This window comes from Misgurnus anguillicaudatus, unplaced genomic scaffold, assembly GCF_027580225.2.
Source record: "Misgurnus anguillicaudatus unplaced genomic scaffold, ASM2758022v2 HiC_scaffold_28, whole genome shotgun sequence".
NCBI classification, from domain to species: Eukaryota; Metazoa; Chordata; class Actinopteri; order Cypriniformes; family Cobitidae; genus Misgurnus; species Misgurnus anguillicaudatus.
The window spans coordinates 142,352-170,019 of record NW_027395278.1 but is presented as its reverse complement, the minus strand read 5'-3'; the positions used below and the strand labels follow the sequence as shown (position 1 = coordinate 170,019).

Below are 27,668 nucleotides of genomic sequence, written 5' to 3'. Positions count from 1 at the left end.
TATGTGTGTGAACTGTGTATAATAACTTTGTATAGATAAATGCACACACATGCATGTATATATTTAAAAAAATGTTTACATGTGTATATACATTATGTATAATTTATATTATATATAAATATAAATACTTAATATATATTTTTTCTTAAAATTATGCATGTATGCATATTTATATACATAATTATTATAAACAGTTCACACACATATATGATGTAAACAAAAAAACTTTTATTCTGCTATAGATTAATCGTCATTAATCATTATGCATTCCTAATTCGTACATATTTGTACAATATGCCTTGACCGCCTGTGACGTTGGGGTTAGGGGTGTGGTTTCACTATTTTTTTTATGATAATCATACGTTTTTGCACGATTAATTTCATACAAAATTATACGAATTAGCCAACTCCTAAAATATGTACAAATTCTCATGAGATCAGGCAGGATTTAATACATTTCTAGAAAGATTTGTTTGAGTTTTATTAAGAAAAAACATTAAAGGAATTGTATACAACAAAATATTAATATTTGTCCAGCATGCAAAGTAGTAAAAAATAGTCTCGGTTACGTATGTAACCCTCGTTCCCTGAAGGAAGGGAACGGAGACGTCAAGTCCCAATTCGTCGGTCACGACGTGACGTCACAGTGACCGACTGAAAGGGAACTATACTTTGCACAGTAAGAAAATTTTCTGCTCTCAATTTCACGAAAATACAAATGTTAGTAAACAATGAAACAAGGCCGTGTGAGAACAATGATCAGTAGCACTGAAAAGTTTGCATTGATAACCCTAATCCTAACCTAATATTTTTATCCCAGATATTAAACTTTTAAGGAATACCTGTGCCTGTGCCAGCCAATGAAGGCCTTTATTCTTCTAACCCAGGGTTTGCCAAATGAGATCATGAACCCCTGGTGGTTCGCGAGGGAGTTGCAGGGGGTTTGTGGGTTGATAAGAATCAATTAATTAATTACAATTAAATCATAAATGTAAATAAATAAATAAATCTAAAAGAAATATAAAAAGAAATATAAAAAATCTAAATAAAATACTTACTAACAAAAAAGATATACAGTAAGTCTACAATAAGGCCCAGTCCTATCAGAAACCTGAGAACTAAATTTACAGATAAGTTTTATGTACCAATAAAGAATGTATATATTTAAAAAATGTTTACATGTGTATATACATTTGAATATTTATATATAATTTATATTATATATAAATACAAATACTTAATATATAAATACATATATTTTCTTAAAATTATACATGCATGTGTGCATATTTATATATACATAATAATTATACACAGTTCACACACATATATGATGTAAACAAAAACTTTTATTTTGCTATAGATTAATCGCGATTAATCAGTATGCATCCCTAATTCGTACATATTTGATCAATATGCCTTTGACCGCCTGTGATGTTGGGGTTAGGGGTGTGGTTTCGTTATTGTTTTTTATTAAACAATGATACGTTTTATGATAAGTTTTATGTACAAATAAAGAAAATTAGGCAACCAGTTAAAAGTCCTTAAACAGGTAATTATAACAATACCTATTTAAAATAATACTGATATAAACTTTAAAATGCATACAAAATAAATGTTTTTGAAGTTGAATACAGGGCTGGACAAAAAAAGATTTTCGATTCATCGTTTTTTTTTAACGTGGTCGATTCAAAATCGATTCTCAAAGGCCACAAATCGATAAAAAAAGATATAACCTGATCCTGTTTGATCAAGGAATGCGACTTTTTTTATCATACATTTTTCATCTTGCATCAAAATTGTACTGCATTTAACATAATTGTATGCATTTGAAAATTAGAGATGGGTTTTGTTTTAATGTACCCAAATGTACCTAAAATAAAAAAGTTTAATATACAGGTTTGTGGCTCTTAATTTCTTTTTATTAATTGCCCACTTGTAAACTTATGTTCACTGTTCTTTATTATAAATATAGTATTTGTATTAAATCTATATTTATTGAGTTGATCCGAGAATCGGAGTCAAAAATTGAACCGAGAATCGAAACCGAAAGCTTGCGAAACAAATCAATCTTGAACATCTAAATCGTTACCCAGCCCTAGTTGAATATGCAAATTTGCTATTAGATTATTGAAATATTTACTTTCAAGTACTTCAAGTATATAATTATGTCAAATGGGATCGTCTAACAATTTTTTTTTAAAACCCTGCCCAAACCTAACCCCAACAATGTCGTTGCAAGTGCCATAATCTACCAGTTGAGCTACAGTAACAACACACGAAAAGCACATTGTCTGTTTACTATCTTTGTCTTGTGCACAATACCCAGCATTTTTGTCTCATCGCATACAATTCAGACTACAAATTCACTCAAAATAATGAATTTCCCCATGGTGCTGTAGATTCAGGGTCGACGCTGAAAAGCCATTTAGGACAAGCTGTGACATGTGCACGCATACCCGTTTTGTGACTTCTACCCGACTTGAGCGAGATCTTGTACGTACATTCATTGACTTAAATGAGCAATCACAGTTGAACTGCTCTTGTATCACAATCTTGAGTTAATACACACTGCACACCCACGACCAGCCACGGCATATCTTAAAAGCAAACCATTTACGGAGCTGGAATAACACGCCGCTCACTGTGCATGTAAAACGGGGCTGAAGGATGGGAGTATCTGATAGATAGGGAAACGTAGGCTGTGCTTATCCTTCATTATGAATGAGGGCGGAATATAGAGACCCATTATGGATTTCTGCATGGAGCATATACAATGCATTATGGATTGCGGTGGTGTGTCAGACCCGGTAATCAAAGGCTGCAGTGCGGGATCGAATCAATAGAGTGACCTTCTGCTAGTGTCTGAGCACAGCGGACCGGCAGCTATTTATGCACATCACTACTGCAGTCAACGGGGCGTATGCACACTGGGCATTAGACATAAACAATAGGCACACACACACACTCCTCTTAGCATGTACATTATCTTCATAATCTAATGCATACACAGCTATCCTATTCATTAAATGGGGTCTAACACACATATCAGGGCTGTCAGTTGTTTAACAAATAGTATAGCTAATCATGTCAGTGATGAGAATTATTAAAATATGTCCGCCCATGTTTACACATCCATACCTGTCTTGCAACTCTGAGAGTATGCACAGGTCCGTAAACATCACATAGGTCAGCTACATGCTTTAGGATAGCTATAAAATTAAATATATTAGCATCCTCACCAATGGATGATAAAATAGCATTATGGGTACATAATATTCTTCATAGACGAGAGGAGAATGTTGGACATTGTGAAAAAGGACATCAGCAAGAGCCGAACAATATTCAAGTCGCGCCAGAGACCGTTTGGCAATGTTTTATCGTTCATCAGCTGGAAAAAATAATTTGAAAATGAATAGTTGTAGTGTGAAATTGACTATTTTTACAATGGTTTTTAAAACTTTATACGAGTTATTAGCCCTTTAAAGATGCTGTGCCCTAACCAAGCACTATGTGATAAAATGACATACATGTCATAAAAGTGATAACAGATCTGCCATAACCAGTCATTACGGCAATAAGACTGCACCCGTAGTAAAATCTCATTGGCCCAAATCCGACCACTCAAATAAATTACTATTCCACACCTGGTGAGGATAAATTGTAGGGATAAGAGACAGTATGGGCCTCGAAAAGCTAAACTTCAACCTAGAATTATATAAAAAACTAAATGCATGCAATAAAGGTGTAGCCTATAGCTTCTTTAAGTCAAATCACTATATTTGCATTCAGCACTGATAAATTTGTAATAAAAAGCAGCCTTTAATTTCTCTGGAAGGGCTGAAGTGTGCAATGCAGAATGACACATCTATTTACATCACTAAATAAAGTGCCTCTCCACAATGACATTGTACTTATTTAAACTTATAATTAACTCCGGGGTGAAGCCAAGGTTCCAAGTTTCCTACGTAAACACATCAGAGGCGGCGAGTGTAAGTACACACTCAACATCCTCATTACAGAAATGTCACCACTGACTGCCATTACTCTTAGTTTTAAATGGAAAATGGGGAGCGAGTCATTAAAATGCTGCATTAAATTGAACCGGACGATTTGGTGCTGAAAGAGAAATAATCTGTAAACTGCACCGTCCCGCATGAGCGCAGCCTTCGTACCCCGCTCCTAGAGCTCATGAATAATTGAGATCTGCATAGTGACACAGCAGCACGCAGACAAGGACAGCAATAAATCCATAATTAATGCCTGCATTTATGAGCTGAACAACAGCCTGGTCAGGTTAGGAACGAGTTTTGGATCTCACTATTCCTGCTTCTTACCAAGGTAGAGAGATGGTGTTTAAAGGAAAAAAAACACTGTTTTTTAATATTTTACTGTGTTCTTACCTCAACTTAGATGAATTAATACATCCCTATCAATATTTTTTTTAACATGTGCAGTTAATCTTTGTACAGCGCGTCGTGAATGTGTTAGCATTTAGCCTAGCCCCATTTATTCCTTAGGATCCAAACAGGGATGAATTTAGAAGCCACCAAACTCACCATGTTTACCCTATTTTACACGGTACACCCCCTCCCTTGCACGTGCTGAATTACGTCATTGTAACTTTAAATCGTCAAAATATACGGTCATGCGGCACATTGTTGGAAAGCTTAGACTTTAGGGATTCCATTAAGCGCACACACAAAGCATAATATGATTTATAGCAGTCATAAAACTGTAATCTAGTTGTTAGTTACCTGAACCGGGCGGCGCCGATTTACGATATTTACTTAACTTCAAAATCTTCCCTTTATCCGCTTCGGTGAAATTGTCCAAAACAAATTGTTCATAAAACCCCAAAAGTCCAAGGAAATGGAATATCCAAGCCTTTTAATCCAAAACGATTTGTTCACCTCACAATCTTGACGTTTCTGACCGAATTACGATTTAAATAGTGTATACAATTAGTTCACTAACGGACATTCGTTCGAATCTCACTTTTCATTCACGATATATAATGAATATATTCGGATGTCACATTTATTGTGCAATGTCTGAGGAACAAAAACACCCCCTTGTGGAATTTCAGCCGTTCCATAAGAGGCTACAGAATGTTACATGAGTAGTTACACGAGTAAGTATGGTGGCACAAAATAAAACGTGAAGATTTTTTAAGCGGATAAAAAATGAGAACTATATTGTATGGCGGAACAGCACTTAGTTTGCAGCACTTCAACCATGGGGGGCAGTAACATCATCACTCCTGACTATTCCCTCTTTCGCTTAAACTTCCGTCAAAATAACTGCGCCTGAGGTCGAAGTGCTGCCAACTAAGTGCTCTTCCGCAATACAATATAGTTCTAATTTTTAACCAATCTTTAAATAGGGAAACATGGAAGTGTTTGGTGGCTTCTAAATTCATCCCTGTTTGGATCCTAAGGAATGAGTGGGGCTAGGCTAAATGCTAACACATTCACAACGCGTTGTACAAAGATTAAGTGTACCCATTGAAAAAAGATAGGTATGTATTAATTAATCTAAGTTGAGGTAAAAACATAGTAAAATATTGAAAACCGGTGGTGTTTTCCTTTAATGCATGGGTTTGCCTACTACAGTACATATAATTCATATATACGTATAGTATATGTAAAAGTATAGTATATGTAAAAGTTTACACCCTCCAAAACCGTCAACTAGTTAGCCTTGTTTAAAGCCATAATACGTGTTGTGAGGTTACTGCAATACCCAGAACTACTATCAAGCTGTTCTTCATTTTGAAACTATAAAACACTAAGTGAAACCATAAATTTGATACAGCTGAGCAGGCATTTATACAGTCATGCAACAGTGACTTTCACCATTAAGTCTTTCATACCTCAGATCTTCAACGTACCATGAAAGATTTAATTGCACTATCTAACAAATTTGAAACGCAATGCTTTTTCTAAGGGCAGCTGGAAATGACAAACTCTTAAAATGTCAAATACTAATATTTAACAATCGATATTTATCGATTCAGTTTTATGGTGACAAACTATCACAGTTTGCAACAGTATTTCCTGAACGATTTGTCCGCGGTACCTCCACTGGAACATCAGTAAAGCTCACCACTTCATCGACACTAAACCTTCAGCGCTACCATTAATAAAACTAAAATGAACATTATAACAATGATTCATAACAACAGACTCACCATATCTCTCTTGCTTGGAAACAGTCACGGAGAAACTTTCAATATAAGCCAACAGCAATCTACCTCTGTCATCTGTATATATATACACATGCATATTTGAATAAAAGTGTTATGAATGTCAAAAGCTGTTTTGCATGTTTTGCTTCCTTTCCTTGACAGAAAAATCGCCAGCCAGCAGTGTTCACTACTTTTCCAACCTCTACTCCATGCAGTGATGTCCTTTAATACTAAAATATAAAGTGTCACACGTTTTGTCTTAAAAGGTCTGATCTCTCTCCCTCTCTCTCTCTTGTATGAACTTGCATCATCTCTCTTTCGATTGTAGATGTATGAAGCTCTACAGGAGTAACCTGAGTGACGCACCCATTGGTTTTTATAAGTGGGCATTCTGAGAACCAAATACTTTAGAGTGTAAGGTATGTAATTGGTTCCCAGAATGCTCATTCACTTCTGAGCCAAATAAAACTGTCATGTTTAAAAATATATACAGTTGTTAAACAAGATAATCGGTTTTTAAAGTTGAACAACAAGAAAAGTAGATTCGATTCAAACAATTCATGCTTTTGGAGTTGACCCTCTGTCACTACCCCAAGGCTATGTGTACCCTTCTTTGCCCTTATATGTTAAATTTTCTATGATTTTTAATTATTGCCCTCTGGAATACATTTTCATAAACATTTTGTTACCTTAATGAGGGCAAGTTTGTCTCATAACACACAGCATGTTTTCAATTTATGTCAATTGATTAACTTCAAAATGGTCACTTTGCCACCTAAACCCATAGGCAAAAATAAAATACACTGACATATTACATGACAGATAAAAACTGACAAACTCACCACATGATTTTTGTAAATATCCAGGACATTTCTGCCCGAAGCCAAGGTTAATGTCTGATCTTACTTTTTTGTTGTATTAAAATGTGTATTGACATTCGCCAAGATCCTTTTAAAAAAAGATTAAACCAGATAAAAAAAAACATTCTTAATTTTTTTCTCCACTTAAACATCAAAGACTCATTGACGTCCTTTCCCATTGTGATGCACTTCATATCAGTTGAATTCCTTTAAACAATACAGGTGCATTGTGGGAGCACTTTATGTCTATGGACCACTCCCTCTTACGCATTATTTTGCATTAACACCAGTGCAGATCTGATGTCATGTGGGAACTTTGTGCTCTCCATTCAAGTACATTTTTACATTGTTGCAGGGTATATATTTAGTCAGTTCTTGTGTTCCTAGAGGACTTAACCTTTGACTTTGCGATGTTTATGTGAAGCTCAACAAAGTAAAAACATTATAGTTGTGTCGTCTGAAATGGAACACCTAACAAGTTTTAAGTATAAAGGAGTTTCCCAGACGAGGGTCAATCACATAACACATTGCAAGTCAATGAAAATGAATCATTAATATTGATTAATTTGATATTTTGTTGAATAGTTTAATCTACATCAACGTGTCATATTTTTTAAATAAATTAATATTGTTCTGGTTCCATATTCATTTTAATAAGTCAGAAGCATCTCCGCTAGGTCCTGCTGACAGGCGCGGTGGGAGTGTACAGCAGGCGACGCAAATAATGGGTCCTACGAAGACTGATAAGAAAATTATTATCCAAAAACAGTACACCAAAGCCAACTGAAGTGATTTATAATACAACAATATAGACAGGGCATGTTTTACGTCTGTATGTTATATGTGTGAGAGTACATTGTTCCATCAAGCTGTCAATCATTATCTCTCCTGCGCTCGCTGAGTGACTGAACCTAAAGTGTGTGTCTCATCCTTCAGATCAACTGATACGGTAAAGCGCTATCGTTTACTCATACTATATCGATATGACAAAAAGTTACTTAAAGATGTAATGCTTCTTAATAATTTGACACAAACTTGGGACACAAGTATGCACGCTACAAACGCATCCAGCATGACAGGATGCTGTCAAGTCTCAGTCACACGGTTCATTAATTCATTATCAATTAATTCATAGACTGATTTTCCCTTATTATGTGAGACATAAATATTGCACTGTACCGCCCTGTCTTTAGCATTTTATTGTTCACTAAAGTGTTTTTATTGTGAATTTTAAGTACTCGTCTTTAACAAAAACATTAGATACTCGATTCAAAATAAACGATAGTGGCAGTCTTGCACTATTTACTCTTAAAAATTACATAGAATAATAAATAAGTACACTGAGTACACTAATTTTTTAAAGGTAAGTGGTTGCAATCCATTTATTTAAGCTACATTCAAGCAAAAAAAAAAAAATAGAAAAATAAAATAAAAAACTTTTGTTTTAAATATAGCTTAAATACATTTATTGCAACCATTTGCCATAAAAAATGTGAGTAAATTGAATTAATAATTTTTCAGTGTATGCAATTTGGGAGGCACCTTACAGTATGTTGTAATTATCAAGAGCGAGGAAGAAATAGATTAATAATTGATTATGACATACAAGCATGTCTTGTATTTCTTCATGTCTTGTAAGCATTTGTTAGGTTTGGCATGTATGCATGTAAACTGTCAATGTGTTCAGTATCTAGCAAAAATTTCCCCATGGGGCTTAAATGGAAGCGGGTTAATTAGGTCGTGACACAAAAAAACATGAAAGGTGACAAAATAGTTGGCTGGTGTGCTGTTCACACGAGTCTAAAGTTGCACATTAAGCTTGAATTAAGAATCCAGTGTATTTAAATTAAAGCCATGCTTTTAAATACAAGAGCTTGAGATTTCAACTTCAGAAATGAGAAACTTTTTTAGGCACTCCTTAAGAATAAAGGGACATTTTTTCTTAAGAAAAAAAATAAAGAGGACAGCTTTGCTAATGCCTAGAACATCCTGATTTAAAGTGAGTCATTCACAAACCTGCAGTTCACTTGTTATAAAACCAATAAGAGGTGAATAAAGTTACAGGGCATGAAAGTTACATTTTAAAAAATACATTACATTTTTATATAGAATTTTTTTTTAACATCAGCTTAAGTTAATAAATACAAGTTTTAGGTAAACTTTGTTTTGCCCAAAACAATTTAAACTGATACATCAAAAGTATAACAAAAAAAACTCTACTATCCCACCCAGTACACCACCTGATATAATATAGTTAGCTCACCTTTAAATGAAAATGTTGTCATTAATTACTCACTAGGCTTGTTGCGAGAGGCAGATTTAGGCATCCTTTTTAAAAAAGAACAGTGCCAGTTGTCCTGATGCTCAGCTTGGGACGGGCGTGCTTCCTTACAGACAACTTCTATTTGTCGAAGTACCAACGCGCTCTGGGTCACTTCATTCAAACAAGTGCATTGCCGCTCACGGCTATACATGCATTCATAGGCAATTTAACAGAAGCACCTCATTCAAAAATTGTCTAAGATTTCAGAAGTGAAAGTAAAATGCGCACGCCCACACGGAAATTCATACGCAATTAAAGCCGAAAAGCTCTGATTTAATAAAAAATATCTTATATTGTTTTCCGAAAATGAGCGAAAGTGAACACACCAAACATCGCGTTCCTTGCTCTAGATTACTCGCGGGATTTAACTTCATGTCATGCTAATTTATTTAGCTTGAGTTGAATATTTTCTACTTGCGCAAAGACACGTTCGATGCGAATAGCGCGTTTTCACGGCAATCGTGTCGCCAAATTCCTGTCATTTGCATAGCCCCACGCAAGTTCGCATCTTTGGATTGACTTTGTATGTAATCTACTTGCACAAATCGTTGAATTTGCATTTGGTGTGCATGCCCCACTATGGGCGTGGAATGACATGAAGGTAAATAATTAATGACAAAATTTTCTTTCTGATGTGAACTGACTCCTCCACTTTACATACAGCATTTTAAATCCTCCATGGATTTTGTGTTTACTATATTTTTGCCTTACAGTGATGAATAGGTTCAGACCAAACAGCGAGGGGAAAACACACCTTATTTTTACACGCTTAGTCTTATTTACATAGAAGAAAACACGTGGAGAGCAAGAGCTATTGCGCTTATAGACGTTTTCAGCAGTAACAACATAAACAAACGGCTTTCGTGGAACACACGTAACTTCCGGTAAACTTTGCTAAGAATCAATAACAACAAAGTCCTTTTAGAGTAGTTTATTTTTGATAACAAGCAAAATAAAAAACAAGTAGATTACCTTAGTTCATATTTCATAGCTAAAGCGCACTGAGCTAACGTCACTGTGTAAAATGTGTACTATAATACACATAATATAATAAGTATAGCCAGTAGCCAGACCATTAAACAAACAGAAACTGGAAGTAAAGTTCCGACCAGAAACGTAACCACGACAACCCACGGGCGTCCGATGAAACCGTCTATATTAGCTGCAGCTGAGCACGTCATTTTTACATAAAGCAAGTTATTAAGGTACTAACCAATTTGTCAAAGTTGAGAAAACAATATAAAAATACGCAATTTTATAAAGTGTTTGACGAAACAAGTTTGGGTGGAGTGTTTTATGACAATCTTTGCCTCTATTGATTCAGAAAAATAAATAACCTCCAGCACTCAATTACAGTACCTGTAAAATATCAACCATGCCCATCAGTTTTTGCTCTTCTGCATTTTTTGGGCAGAACTCTCTGGAACTCTTACATAACGAGTCAAACGTGTGCCCCTGGGTAAATTCCAACTACAATGCTAAAATCGCTTTACTTTCTTTAAAGAAATACATGCTTATCAATTACAGAAAAACGTTGGCTAAAAATAAATTTTACATATAGGCAGGGCTTCTGCAAGCACTGTTTCTCCACCGGAAGCTTAAACCATCTGCTTAGAAGGCAGAGTCTAATGTTTATGGATAAAGATTTCTTGCTAAATTAGTCCATGCGCATATCTATTGGTGTTCAATATGTAACCGAAGCTGCGACAAAAGATGATTAAATTACCAATGAATTCATTACATAAGAACCTCATGCTAGTCCCATATGGAGATTTCATCTTCATAATGGAACTAAAACTAACACCAAGGGACGAAAGGTAGATTCCAGGGTACAGTTTGTGGTTGCTAAGGTGTTAAAAGTGGGTTTAATGCATTGCTGCAGTATGTTTCTTACTGGTGGCTTATGACCTGAGCCTCTTCCTCAATTCAAATGAGTGCGATTTAACCCCCTTTAGAAAACATTTCAGTCTCAAAATGCGATAAATAACCCAAAAAGCAAATTTGGGTTTTGCATAAAAACAAAAACTTGTTTTATCTTTCTTATGAGGATTTAAAATGTCAGTATGATTTCAATTAAACCAAAAAGTCCCTGTTGTCCACATATCATCAGCCCTCTGGCCGTATGCCGACCCATGTCTAGAGTCACAGAAGCAGGTGGCACAGACATGGCACACCGCTGGCAGGGCATGATGTGGTGGACCTGATGAGTTTACTGCTACCATAAATTTAACATTAGGTCACTCCTTTGGGGTGACCTGTCTTCCTATGTGCAAGCATTAGGTGTCTTTAAGGTCTAGGGATGGGGCAACATAATGAACTGAAACAAGTTAATGGCCAGTTGGCACTGTGTCTTGCCTGGCATGCTTTTCAGGCACATTATGAAGACCCTCCAGATATTTGTACACCTACTTGCTGTACCTTTCTACCTCTCATCTGCCTTTCATTTGTGTTGTTATGACAACTTTTAATGATAAGAAGTCAATGTACACGTATTACCATATGTTAATTTGTCCCATATGCTTGTGTATATGTTCAATGGAGAGAACATGCTAGAAATAGAGTATGTGTCCATGGTCATATTTCTAAAAATATACCTCCCATTCTACATTTTTAGCAAGTTCGGTCATTTACACACCCTCCTGTCACAATGCTAAAGACTAAAAAACAAACCTAAATATACATCATACTTATTCACAATGTTCTCATTCAAAAAGATGTCAACATCTGAAAAATGAACCTCTGAGTCAGCAAGAACCAAATCAGTCCATTTGTGAACGAATCACTCAGACCGGTTAAGTGATCAATCAAATGCTTGACGCAACTCAACTGAAAAATGATTTATTCATTCGACATTGAACATTTTCATGACGCCAGACAAAGGTGTAGAATAGGTCAAGTTCAAATATTCAGTTAATAAAAATTAAGTTTGGTCTGTATGGCTTCAGTGATATACTGATGTAGTATACAGCACACATAAACATCATTCACACAGCACTTTGGTCCCAGAAAAATATCTATAGAATTGGGAGACACGAACACGTCCCATAAATGTTTTGGGATCGCTCCCGGAAAGAGGACTTAGTAACATTGCAGAAAGATACCCGAAAAAGTGTTGTGTGTGAACAAGACACAGAAACAATGCTGTAAGGGGTGTGCCCCCTTACGAAAGGAAAATATATTTACCAATATATTACTTGAAATATATTGTAATATATTGCAATATATTATTTTACTTTTCATTTTCCAATATATTATACATTGGCAATACATGGAATAATATATTGATGGTACATATATTCTATATATGTGTAATATATTGCAGTATATTGCAAAATATACAAATTATTGCCACTTTCAATATATTGTACATGGATATAATATATGTGTTTATATATTTAAAAATATATGCAATATTATATTTATAAATATCTGCAATATTGTATTTTGATTTATATGCGAAAATGTATTAACAATATATGTAGAGATATAGTTTCACATATATGTTTACTATATGGTAGAATATATTTCAAATATATGTAAAATTATATGGAAATATACATGAAATATATCTAGATATGTGTTCGATATATTGTGGAATACATTTTAAATATATGTAAAATAAGATGGGAAATATATGTGCATATATTGGAATATGTATTAAAAATATATGTACAGATATAGTGTCACATGTATGTTTACTATATGGTAAAATATATTTCAAATATATGTACAACTATATGGAAATATATATGTAGATATGTGTTCGATATCTTGTGGAATACATTTTACATATATGTAAAATTAGATGGAAAATATGTGAAATATATGTGCATATATGGGAACATGTATTAACAATATATGTACAGATATAGTGTCACATGTATATTTACTATATGGTAGAATATATTTCAAATATATGTAAAATTATATGGAAATATACATGAAATATATGTATACTATATTTGAAACTATATGGAAATATTTATGTAGATATGTGTTTGATATATTGTGGAATACATTTTGCATATATTTGAAATTAGATGGAAATATATGTACATATTTATTGTAAATGTATGCACAATATGTGTACATATATGAGAACATGCACATACAATGTATGAATATATTTGGGATATATACAGTATATGTACATGAAACATCTAAAATATATAAATACTTAAATATGCAACCTGCAATATACAAACATTTACACCACATATTAACACAGACTGATGGGTAATCTATCAAAAGCCACCTTTATTTTCTTTTAATCAGGCACAGATACTAAACCCAATTTGAGGTACAGAGCTCTATAGGCCTATTAAAACCACAAGAGGTTTTGCATATGGTCAGTCAAAGGAAATGTGATTGGCTTTACATTACATTACATAAATGTGTTGCATTGCATTTACATAAATTACCTTTTAAAAGAGTGCCATTAAACAAAAAATATACAAAATATAAATTAAAGCAACTTAAATTACCAATGTCCATTTCAAAATTTCAGCAGTGCCATTATACAATATAAAGACAATATCAATAAACAAAATGCACAGACAATAATGAACAAATAAATAATAAACAAACTTTCAAGAAGTTTTGGGAACCGTGAAAAAGCAAAAAAAAAAATAATAATTTCCAAAAGAACAGTCCATTATCCTGGTTAGGAGTCCACCTTGGTTCTTCACTGATGTAAACCACTTACATACCCATGCTTTTGCTCTTCACCTGGTGTCTTAATGCCATTAGCTCGCAGATTCTAGTGTTGATAGATTTTCTGACATCAGCTTCCTTGGCCTTATAGGAAACTGTTTTAAAACAGCATCTGTGGAGCAGAACAACAAGTTGTTCACAAAAATCTCTCAGAGATGCAATAAAAACTGAAAAGCACCAGCTGTGAAAACTTATATACCTTTTAAAACTTGAAGTTTCCTTGGAGCCTGCTGACATCAGCCTTCTTCTTCTTCTTCTTCTTGAGTTTTACTGGCAGTTGGCAAACAACTTTTAGTGGCATTACCGCCACCTACTGATTAGGAGTGTGGGTCAGGATCATAGGTCAGGACCTATCTATCAGCCTCCTTGTTGCTGGTGTCTGTTACGCATCCTGTCCTCTCTTCGCGCCTGAATCTCAGCTTCCTACTCGAGCATTTTATATATATATATATATATTTATATATATATATATATATATATATATATATATATATATATATATATATATATATATATATATATATATATATATATATATATATATATATATATATATATATATATATATATATATGTATGTATATATATATATGTATATATATATATATATATAAAATATAGTGCCCTTTTTGTTCTTGATTGCAATATATTTTGTATCATATATAAATGTATGTTTCATGCATATATTGCAATATATCAAAGCATATAAAGACAAACTATTACATGTAAAAAATACAGTGCCCTTTTTGTTCTTGATTGCAATATATTTTGTCTCATATATACATGTGTGGTTTATGCATATATAGCAATATATCAAAGCATATAAAGACAAACTATTACATGTTAAAAATATAGTGCCTTTTTTGTTCTTGAATGCAATATATTTTGTCTCATATATACATGTATGGTCTATGCATATATTGCAATATATCAAAGCATATAAAGACAAACTATTACATGTAAAAAATATAGTGCCCTTTTTGTTCTTGATTGCAATATATTTTGTATCATATATACATGTATGTTTCATGCATATATTTCAATATATTGGAAAATATAAATATTAAATCCCATATATGGGAATATGTTGCCTAATATATTACATGATATTTTCCAATATACTGCAATATATTTTTGTTTCGTAAGGGCCGTAGGGATGACGTGCATGTCATTTTTGTCATTGCAACCAGAAGTTATGGTTTAGCTATTTAAAACCAAGGATTTACATGCATACACACAACGAGAAATGTCTGCAAACTGTACTAAAGCGGAGATCAGGGAGCTTGTCACTATACGGAAATAGAGAAATAACGGATAATAAGCAAAGTTCAGATGCTGCGGAGAAGACCTACCAAATGCAGGACTCTTTACGGCATTTGTATGAATGCATGATTCCGGAAAATCATTGGCGGTGTGAATGAACCAAAAACCGAACGATCCTGGACAAATCCCGGATGCGTCTTCCGTGTATTTTCCGTAATGTTTGTGTGAAAATGGCTATAGTTGGAACTTAATGGACCACTTTAACAATAACTTTTACATTGGTTTTATATTTGTAGTATTTGCAAACAGCAAGCTTCAGGCTGTGTTTATTGTAATTGCAAGGAAAACAGCAAGAGGAAAAAGTCTTCAAAATGTTTCCTTTTGTGTTCTGCAGAAGAAAGTCTTGTAGCTTTGACCTGGGGTGAGTAAATAACGAGAGTGTATTCATTTTCGGATGAACCGTTTCTTTGAAAATGAAGCTGTGAACAAAGGCTCCCACATGCACAGTGAGACTGTTGAGGTTGTGGCTAAAGTGTGAACATAACATTGGTGAGAAACTTGCAAGTCTGCAAATCAGCCCCCCTAAAAAAGTAAGATACTAACGTGTTGGCCTGACATTGTTTGTGCGAGTTTTATGTTTAAATGCGCCCAGAGTGAAGTACATATAAAAGGTGTGGCCGGAGGCTATCTCTGATCATCAGCGAAAAGGTCACCTGCACCATGCTCTCCAAGTGTGTGTGTGTGTGTTTGTGTGTGCATAAAAACAATTATGCAAAAAAGTGGGGCTGTTCAAACAGGGGGTGGGAGGGCAATTAGGAGGGGAAAGCTTTGGTTTGTCTCTTTCATCAGTTTTATATTCAATAAGTGTCAAATTAGTCAGGCAACACCTGTTAAGGCAATCTGGTGTTGTCTCCCTAGTTGAGTGTGTGTGTGTAAGCGTGTGTGTATTTGAAATGAACTACAGTGAATACTTGAGCAACTTCGTAGCAATTTAAACTCTTATCTGCATTTGATGCGCATATCATTATAATATTGCATGAAACACCCAAATAAAAATGGAAATCAAGCCCTAGCAACCCACCATACCCAATACAGTCCAAACTCTCTGTAGTTCAATAAAATGTAATACTATAAAAATTTAGATTTAGTAGTACATGCACATGCAAAACACACTGCCAAGACACTTGAATGTTGTGGGATGTTGCTAGGTGGTTCTAATGGATTTTAGTAGGTTGCTACAAAGTTACGTTGTTCTGGGTGGTTGGTAGAGTGTTTTCCACATTATTTTGCGCTGAATGACATAATGTGCTACTTAGCATAGTTGTGACATCATTGCATCGCATTTTCATAAGAACTAGCATTGGAACTTTGAATACCCATAAAGCTATTCTCATGTGCATATAGATAAAATAGTGCCTAAACATGCCACTGTAATACTCCGCAGTCACTTCCACTTAAAAATTTGATTTTCATCTGACAAAATCACCATACACATTCATTAAAGATCCACTGTGTAGATATTTAGCAGCATCTAGCAGTGAAATTCTGAATTGCAACCAACGGCTCAGTCCACAGCTCACCCCTCTCTTTCGAAACGCATAGAAAAGCTACGGTACAGTAGCTGCCACAGGACAAACATGTCATCACCAAAGTCAACGTAGTGACAAAACGTGCTCTATAGAACAGATTGTCCGTTTTGGGCTTCTGTCGAAACATGGTGGCGTGAAACGGCGACTTCCGTGTAAGGGGACCCGTAGTGTATGTGGATAAAAACGGCTCATTCTAAGGTAATAAAAACAATATTACAGTATTAAGTAAGGTCTTTACCCACCACTGATAAAATAGTTATGTATATTTTATTGCATTTATGTCAAGAAATCCTTCTAAAAGTAACACAATGCACCTTTAAAGAGATTTTCACTATATTACTTTCTTGGTTAAGTCACACTTCATGCTTGCGGGACAGTACTGGTTATATTTTCTATAATAAATAAATAAAAGCTAAGGTGTATCAAAAAAGTGGCTAGATGCTATGCATTTTTCCAGAAAAAGTAGTTCCAATTGGTAACCCCGGATTGAGCAGAGTGTACATATCTGTACCTTAATAGTACATTTTAGGATACCGCCCCAGTGACAGATTGGGACCATTTTGTGACTATTTGTTTCTCACAGTGTAGTGACTGCACTGACAAAAATCTCCGGTTGCACGTGGTTGAATTAAGTTTTCTTAAAATTATTTTTCTAAAAAAAAAAAGTTAGATCTACGTAATTTAATTATGTACACCAGTTCAACATGATTGAATCAAGTTTTCCTTAAATGACATTCATTTTAATTTATGTTAATTTCATTTTAAGAAAACCTAATTTAATTATGTGCACCCGATGTCCAGAAGTTGTTTTTTAAGTGTGGGTATTGATCCAAGTCAAAAGAGACCCTGTCTCCAAAGGGTTTATGATATTCTGTTCCCTAGATACTTGTATGATTTCAGGGCTCTCCTTCGACGCTTTCCTCTCACCAGGCAAATATCCAATCATTTAGAAAAGTAATAGCACAGCCCTTTTCATTTAATTGTAACATCACATCTGATAGATTGCCAGTAAAAGAGAGCAAGCAGAATCCTGTTAAATGAATCTGCTTCTGAATCAGTTCAGTCTTTTAGAGTTCAAGAGCTGTTATAGACATGATGAATCTTAGTGGGCCAAAAGTGCGGCGTGAGGTTGGGGAAAATTTTGATTTAGCTTTTTATGAAAAGTTGAGTAGACGTAGGTGAGTGTTTTACGGACTAGGTATAGGCGATCAAAAAGATCTATCTCCATCTTTGACAGCAGTAGATGAATGCTGGATGGATGTTTAGTAAGGTCTAGGGTAGTGGTCTCCAACATGGTCTATGAGGTGCCCGCCAATGCATATTCTTTAGCCTCAATTTTAATAAATATATATATATTTTTTTAGGGATGCACGATATACCGGCCGACATATCGTTATCGACCGATAACTGCTTATTTTTAATATTATCGGTTATCGGTCTGATAACAAAATTAGGCCGATAAATGAAAGCCGATAAATGATGGATTATTTTGGTTTGTTGAACCACTTCACTTGCTCATTGCTGGCCATGTGGAGTTTTGATTGGTGCTTTCTGTGACATAGCACGAAGATGACACATGTTGCGGGCTTAAGAAGAGTATGCTAGTCTAGCGCAAAGACAAGATGTCCGCGGTCTGGGAGTTTTTCATTGTGAAATTAATATGAATATTTATTGGCCTATATATCGGTTATCGGGCCCCAAATATAAAGAGTTATCGGTTATCGGCCAAAATTTCCATATCGGTGCATTCCTATTTTTTTTTTTTTTACATATGAAGAGTTTCGTTGCAAAACGAGATAACCACCGTTTTTTTAATTCTTCAGAAATCTCGTTTTTTGGTTGTGCATTCCAATTAATTTCAATGCAACTGCAGTTGGTTTGTTCTGATTTAAACCTTCATAACTTAAAAAATACAGCTAAGTAGCACCATAAAACAAAATAATAACATGATAACATAATAATAAACATGTTTTGACAAAAATGTTGAAAAATGGATTTATCTCGTTTTGCAACGAAACTCTTCATATTTTTATATAAACTTGGCTTATATTATGTATGTTAACATTTTAAACAATGATAGGTTTGAGTATACTATATAAAAAAGTAGCCCTCCAGATTGTTTTATCCATTGTGGTAGCCCTTCTTCACAAAAAGGTTGGAGACCACTGGTCTAGGGCATTCACAATTAAAACAGTGTTAAAAAACTATTTAAATGCTGCCGTAAAAGGATTTATTTATTTTGACATGATTTATCCTTTTCTGCGTTATTTACTTAAAACTAATTGGAAATATCTAATAATATTTTGTTAGTATTGAAGCTCAACAAGTGAAACGCTGTATAATTTTTAAGCAAAACATTTGTATTAATAAAACTGTTAATGGGAATATAATGATAATGACACTTGATCTTATTCTTAAAATAGCTAATTAAAAATCATTAAATAATATAATAAAATTACATGGCGCAACTGAAAAAACTGTTTTTTTTCTGTGTGTAAGAGAGAACAAGTACTATTGCATAAATTTACACTTTGGTGTCTCGCACACATAAATTAATCAGTACACATACTGCAGGCATATTATGTCGTTTTTTCAGAAGCGACTGCTAGCTTTTTTGGCAAATAAATATATTAATTTTACTGACAAGCTCAGTAAGAACACATTATAGGCTAGCCCATGAAGTCAGTACAGGGTCATATTTTGTCCTAATGGAAAAGGCAATAGATGTCGAGCACCACTGCAGTGGTGCCTGGAAGGGTGTCAAATGCATTCAATGTCAAGTTAGTTGATTGAGGCTGTATGATAGGACAGGCCGTCCTGATCTGCTCTTTTTATGATCTAATGTAATCAACACAGGACCTTTGCTCCATCGTGTGTGCTAGAGATGCTTGCGAGTACATGACAGAAAAAGAATAAAGGGAAAGGCTAAAAAAACTGAGGTCATTCTTCCCCTGAGCTATTAGCGAAGAAACAGCAATACTTGCTTATAGTCTGTGCTAAGAAAAAATTATATTGAACAAAAGGTGCACAGATTCACAGAATGAAAAGGATCCCTCTTTCTATGCACTACGTTGGAAAATGATGGCCAAAAAAATGGTCTCAAGCTTTCACTGTTTCTAAACAGATTACAAATGTTTGTGAACTAGTATTGAATTGCAGAGTTAGACCTAAAAGTTTTTCTCCATTACTCATTTCAGGAATGTCTAAAATCATGGCTCGGTGACGCACTGGAGCCACTGAGCATGGCCCCCGCCCCTAACACAATCGCGAGCATTCATTCAGGATGTAGACGTATTTGAAAGTTGTGAGAGATGGTATCATGACATCGTCAGCTTTCCAGCAAGTGGGCATGGATTCACGGAGAGAGGACACGCCCCCAGCGTTTGAGAGCAGAGAATCCTGCTTTATTTAACTTATTATTTATTTAAATTTTTTATCATTCAAATTTTGTTGTGCAGTTAATAACACATTTTTCTGTGGTGTAACATACAGAACATGTTTAATATCGCTTTACGTAGACTTTAATATGTATTATAGGTACATATATGTGTACATTTTGGAATGAATATGTGTCTATGAGGTATTAATATGAACACTTTAGGTGCAAATGCGTACTTTTTGAAAGGGAACTGCCCCAATTACAGTTAGGGAACATTTCTTGACAATTTTTCTGATACACTGAAAAAAAATTATTCATTCAATTTACTAAAAAATAGTAAAATAAAATGAAATAAAAAACTTTTGTTTAAATGTATAGCTTAAATAAATGGATTGCAACCACTTACCTTAAAAAAATTTGAAAGTAAATTGAATAAATCATTTTTTTCAGTGAAGTGTACCAAAAATTATTTAAAGGTCACTTTATTATCTTATTATTATTTATTATTATTTTCCCAAAACTATAGACAAAAACTATGAAACTACACTGTAAAAAATACTTTGCTGCCTTAAAATGTTTTGTTCAATCAACTCAGATTTACAGGTCATGTCAACAGAGATGAGATGCCACAAAATATAAGAAAAGTCAACTTAATTTTATAAGTTATAACAACTCACCTGTAGTTATAACAACTCATTTCTAGTCAAGATAAATAATAGTAAGTTGAAATTACTTGTAAATCCAAGTTGATAATAAATAAAATTTAAGGCAGCAAAGTATTTTTTACAGTGTAAGAGAGTTATGCCCCAAATCCAAAATAATTCAAAACTACGTTATATTTTCCCATCTTTAAAGTAACACTATTTCCCTTTAAATGTTAAATAATATAGTAATTTCCCATCTGTGCTTGGTTCTTAATGGATGATTTTCTTAATTGGTTGGACTAAGTCATCCATTTGAAAAACTTTTTATTGTTAAATAATATTTTAATCTTGTGATTCAAATAATATGTTGGCACAAATATACTTTTGTCTTCAAAACTAATTATACGCCTTAAGATCCAAAAGGTTTTTGAGGTCATAAGAAACAAGTGATGCTAAACTTTGCACCAGTAGTGCATTTTCATAAAATTCAGACTGCACAGTCACATCTCATACACTGAAAAAAATGATTCATTCAATTTACTCAATTTTTTAAAGTAAGTGGTTGCAATTAATTTATTTAAGCTACATTTAAACAAAAACAAAAAAATAGTAAAATAAAAATAAAATAAAATAAAAAACTTTTGTTGAAATGTGGCTTAAATAAATTGATTGCAACCAATTACCTTAAAAAAATTGAGTAAATTGAATTGAATCATTTTTTTCAGTGTATTCATATTTCAAATACCACATACAGTACAATGTATGAAGTCAATGCAAGCCATAAAATCTGACTGGGGTGACAGGTGCGAGAAGCAAAATTTCGAGAAATGTTTCGAGACTTGCGGCCACGCAAAAAAAAAAAACATCTGCCAAATCTAACAGTCTCAATACTCAGTGACAAAACTGTATGTGTTCCTGACGTGGTGATTACATTAATTCTCCGAAAGCAAGAAACAAAAACATAAAACTTTTGAAAAAGAACGCAGATTAGAAGTGAAAAGTACGACTGCTCACAACTTTTCAAATCCTGGGACAGGATAATGACAGAGAAAAAGTGTCCTGAAGGCCCCCGAACGAAAGATGGAGAACACAAATCAATTACCTCCACTTTCTTCAAGTATGTTCCCATCAAAGTGGAGCTGGAAGCAATTAGCCGATCGAGCAAGTGAGATGTCCTCCCGTGTGCTTTAATGTAGTCTCTGGATAGCTCGGTGCGTAGCAAGTCCGTGCGGTTGTTTGAAATCCGGCTCAGAGCCTTTTCTCTGGTTTATGCTCCTCTATTGATCGAAACACTGCTTGGTTAATAAGGAGCCAGTCTCGGTGGAGATGGCAGGGCTAATCGGTTTGCGACCGCCTCTGAGAAATAAAAGAGCACGGGAATGGCCATGTGCGGGTGAGCGGGCGTGTTTAGTACTCTGCCTATCTTCACACCCCAGGCTCTTCTGAGAGTGCTGACGCGAGAGCATTCATGCCAGAGTCCGCCCTGCTGTTTCATAATGTATGTATGCGAGTCATTGCTGAAACATACTGGATGTCTCATGTGAGTTCCATCTTGCTCACTATTGTCCTGTCTATGCTGATTCTATGCTTTAATGGAAGCCGTCATGTTTGTCTAGACTGATCTGGCAGACCTCAACAGTTTGTATTGCCTACTCTTATCTCTCTTTCTGCCCTTGGCTTCATCAAACTGTCAGTCTGCCCAGTAATGAGTGCATTTGCGTTCTAAATGGGCCAGGGGCCAAACCCTCTTAGTTATGAAAACCCATAGTGTATACGTCACCCATACAAAGTCTATTTTAGTGATTTACTGTTTTTTCATCATCATCATCACTTGCAGCTGGTTGCCGGTAACTGAACCTTAGATTTAAATTTATGTTATTTACTGGCAACATTTCATTCAAAGTTAAATGAACATTAAACATTTACAAGTCTTTGTCTTTACAGAGTAAAGTTAAAATAACAGCATCAAGCAAAGCATTTTTGGAAACAAAATCTGAAGCAAAAAACAGTAAAGGTTGATGATGATTCATGGTTCCCAGAGTGCCTTGCATGAGGCTGTTATTTTAGTTTTACTAATTTTATTAATCAAACTTCATCATCTTTTAATGAACACAATTTGAGTTATTTTAGTAAATGTCCTGGCTCTTCCAAGCTTTATAGCGGTAGAAAACAGGGTCCACAACTTTCAAGCCTAAAATAGTGCATAAACCTAGCTAAAACAACTGGAATGCATGAGAGTCTATTTCCACCGGATCTTACGCATTGTACGCTATGCATAATGTGCATACATACATATTTTACATAAATATTTTACATAGGGATATTTTTCTTACAAAATCCAAATGATTACTCTGATATTATTAAAGGAATAGTCTACTCATTTTCAATATTAAAATATGTTATTACCTTAACTAAGAATTGTTGATAGATCCCTCTATCATCTGTGTGCGTGTGCGTGCACGTAAGCGCTGGAGCGCGCTGCGACGCTTCGATAGCATTTAGCTTAGCCCCATTCATTCAATTGTACCATTTAGAGATAAAATTAGAAGTGACCAAACACATCAACGTTTTTCCTATTAGTGCTGCCACTAACGACTAATTTTCTAACGACTAATCTTTCGACTAATTTTTCGAATAGTCGACTATTCTAAACGACTAATTAAAAAAAACTCAAGTGTTTGTTATTTCATTGTGTCCATTTTATTTTGAACCCACCGGTGTCATAAACAATATGAATAACTTAAATGTTACCAAATAAAAAATTACAATGTAAACAATATAAATAATAATAAAAACTTCCAGTGCAAAGTAGATGCTTAACAGAAATATGAAATGTTTCACTTCTACTCTTTGATCTTATATTGCATTTTAACACAACTGAATGCTATTTTACATATTATCTGTTCTGTTGTAGCCTATAAAATAGTGACTAAACATGACCCATCACCTTGTTTTTTATCCAACCAGCTGTTCCTTTAACTGCTGCTAAAATCCTGATTTAGATATGCAAAAATCACCATACATTTACATTGTAGCTTTACTGCTGTTGCTCTTCTCATAATTGTTGTTGTGTTTTGAGCCATTTCTTGATTTTAAATGCGAGTGATATAGCGAAGACAATTCGGTGCAAATTAAGAAATATAAGAGAATACACTGTTGTTGTTACATAGACTACAGAACACGTCATACAGCATCATAGGGAGGGAGGAAGCTCGCACACAGACTCACACTACTGCTAATCTTTCTTCAAGTCATGTTAATTCGATCAGTCGTCTTTGTCAGAGACATCTGTGAATGTTGACGTTTACGCAAAAAAGAAAGTTCATTAAAAACACTGCCACCTTTTCACTGTCACGTAAGAGAGAGGCGCGCGCGGTCGAGGCGCTGCAAGCAACATGAGTGATAGAGAGAGAGAGAGAGAGAGAGAGAGAGAGAGAGAGAGAGAGAGAGAGAGAGAGAGAGAGAGAGAGAGAGAGAGAGAGAGAGAGAGAGAGAGAGAGAGAGAGAGAGAGAGACGCGCTGAACACTCGCAACAATGAATTGAGCCGTTTAAAATAGTAAAATAAAAATGTAAATGGGAATCATGAAAAATCTATTTGTTGCGTCCAGTGTTGATTCCGTGGCGGAATCACGAGCAAACACTGATAGCCTTTAACATCCAAAGACAGAGTCATTGTACTTCTCAAAAGAGTTAATAAAACAGTACTGACTAGCACGCCGTTTCATTAATAATCATATAACAGTTACTTACGTTGTCCTATTCTCTGTGGGTGTATCGTCAATAACTCCCGAGTGTTTTCGTTTGAGATGCTCCTGCATTGTCGTTGTGCTCCCGTGATAAGCCAGCGACGTTTGGCACGGTGTAACAGACCACTCTTTTATCACAACTTGGCTTAAAATACTTTCATACTTCGGAAGCTTTCCGACTCATAATTCCATAGACTCACCTGCCACCGCCAATTTTTCAAAATTAAAGCAGTGAAGGCAGGGGGAGAGGGAAGAAAGATGATAGCGTAGCAGATTAACCAGCAGGGCGCGCACAGCGCACAGACTGGTGTGGAGGTGAATTACATTGAGCCATTTGAGACATGAGACAGAATTACAGTGGGCCGTTTGAGACGGAAAAAAATAAATATGCGACTCCTCGACTAAAAAAATTGCCGTCGACAAATTTTCATCGTCGATTACGTCGACTACGTCGACTATTCGCGGCAGCACTATTTCCTATTTAAGACGAGTAGTTATACGAGCAAGTTTGGTGGTACAAAATAAAACGTAGCGCTTTTCTAAGCAGATTTAAAAGAGGAACTATATTGTATGGCGTAATAGCACTTTTGGGAGTACTTCGACTCGCCTGAAAAGTCCGCTCCCCTTCTCACTCTCATAATGGGAGAGGGAGGGTGTTACTGCGCCGAGTCGAAGAACTCCCAAAAGTGCTATTACGCCATAAAATATAGTTCCTCTTTTAAATCCGTTTAGAAAAGCTACGTTTTATTTTGTACCACCAAACTTGCTCGTATAACTACTCGTCTTAAATAGGAAAAACGTTGATGTGTTTGGTCACTTCTAACTTTATTTCTAAATGGTACCATTGAATGAATGGGGCTAAGCTAAATGCTATCGAAGCGCCGCAGCGTGCTCCAGCGCTTACGTGCATGCACGCAGATGATAGAGGGATGTATCAACAATTCTTAGTTAAGGTAATAACATATTTTAATATTGAAAATGAGTAGACTATTCCTTTAACCCCCTGGAGCCGTGTGGATTATTTTTGTGAAGGATAGATGCACTTTTTTGGCCTTGAAAATTGTGGACCCTGTTTTCTACCGCTTTAAAGCTTTGAAGAGCCAGGACATTTACTAAAATAACTCAAATTGTGTTCATCTGAAAGATGAAGGACAAGTGTATCCCAGATGGCTTGAGAGTGAATAAATCATGGGGTAATTTAAATTTTTTGCTGAACTATCCCTTTAGGTTTGTTGTAACTCAGCACTTCCATTGCCCTTTTAAAGAGCACCTATTTCATTGCTAAAAACAACGCTATTTTGTATATTTGGTATAATACAAAGAGTTTGCATGGTTTATGATTAAAAACACATTATTTTCCACATACCGCACATTTTTGTAGCTCCAGATTTTACCCTCTTCCTGAAACGCACTGATTTCAAAAGCTCTGTGTCCCTGATTGGCCAGCTAATCTGTATGTTGTGATTGGTCTAAATACCTCTGAGTCGGAAATGCGACGCTCCTTACCATGTTTGAAAGATCGGTCACAATGCAATGCTAACATTAGTTCAAGAAAAGAGATTTACGTTGGAGACGATAACTCGCATCATCGTTTACTTTGGTGTGTGTACCTTTTGCATATCGTTAATATGAACTAATACACATTTACCCACCAAAGGTAATTTAACTACACACCAAAAGAAATGTAAAATCGTGAATCGGACTACTAATGCTCTTTAAATCCAATGTTGCTACTTTTAGGATTTCGGTGCCATCTTCAAGTCACAATAGAGCCAGATCCATGGAGCTCTGTCAGGTCCTGGCACATCACCCTTTTTCTTATCGACTACAGTGGAGGCTCTTACTGCATCCAAACATTCTTGTCTAAGCAAAGCTGCCTCCCATGATGCCTCCAAACAATGGAGGGCAGTGATCTCTGACAGCGGCCCACAAGGCCATCGCCTGATTACAAGGAAACAAAAGATATGAGTGACCTTCGTCAAAGCATCTAATCTTAGAGCCACAATAAAAAGAGGCAATGCTTTCTTTAAATCTCTGTTTCTCCAAGGCTGTCAGCTTTGGCTGGTGGTGGACGTAAGATAGGGGTCTTACAGAGTCTGGGCCTGTTCCCCTGTTCCAATCTGATGGGTCTTTATTATTCTATCAACAGCTTGGAAAGCAAACAAACACAACGCACAAACATAAACACAGAAGCACACGTACAAAAGTTATCCTCAATCTCCAACACACAGATCTCATAGGGTTCTTCTCTTTGTAATGTTTAATGCTCATATGATATGGTCTTTCTAGAGGATAGTCACATTTATTGTACAGGAATGTCAACATCACAGCATTCAATAGCTTGATGTAGGTCAACACACACCCTGTTTTCCCCGTACCCTTTACAGCTGTCAGGCAGCATATGCGGGCTGTGGTGGAAAATGTTTGCCCTAGCAGCAGCTTTAAAGCACAAATATACCGTATATGTCAGGAAAGTCAGTAAAGGCATGATCACATGACTAAGCCTTTTCCTTTTCCCACCGTCTCTTACAAGTGAGATGTAAGTTTTGGACAATACAGTATATGTATTCTGTACCAGGGGTCTCCAACCTCTATAAAACTGGAGGGCTTTTTTATATAGTCTACTCAACAGTTTTTTCTTTTACTTGTTGAATTTATTTAATTTTTACTCGTTGATATGTTTTATCATTGTTTAAAATGTTACCATACATAGAAGAAGCCAAGCTGAAAATATTTAATAAATAAAGAGAATGTGCTTTGGCGGGCAACCTGTGCAAGCTGGAGACTGTTCTATACAATATGTGACCCACCTGTGAAAAGTCATTTTTAGTCATTTACACAGTATAATTTTAAATAAAGTAATAATTTCAAATTTTATAATTACATTTCAAGCCTTTATTTCGCAGACAGGGTCACATATAATACAATATGGCGCTTTTCCATTGCATAGTACCCCACGG

The 27,668-nt window shown here is 35.1% G+C and overlaps 1 protein-coding gene across 5 annotated transcripts in view; it reads right to left on the bottom strand.

The window, feature by feature from the left end:
- The window catches only part of LOC141349049 (alpha-(1,6)-fucosyltransferase-like), a 128,133-nt gene that overhangs the window by 43,871 nt on the left and 56,594 nt on the right, over positions 1–27,668 (bottom strand). The window contains exon 1 of one of the 5 annotated variants that reach the window (XM_073864779.1): positions 22,064–22,305. The exons of 2 other annotated variants lie outside the window; for them this stretch is intronic. The gene's annotated coding sequence lies outside the window, so the exon portion shown is untranslated. Of the gene's footprint in view, positions 1–6,193; positions 6,212–7,032; positions 7,051–22,063; positions 22,306–27,668 lie in introns of those variants that run through there. 2 more of the 5 variants (XM_073864782.1, XM_073864781.1) reach the window with 2 other exon arrangements.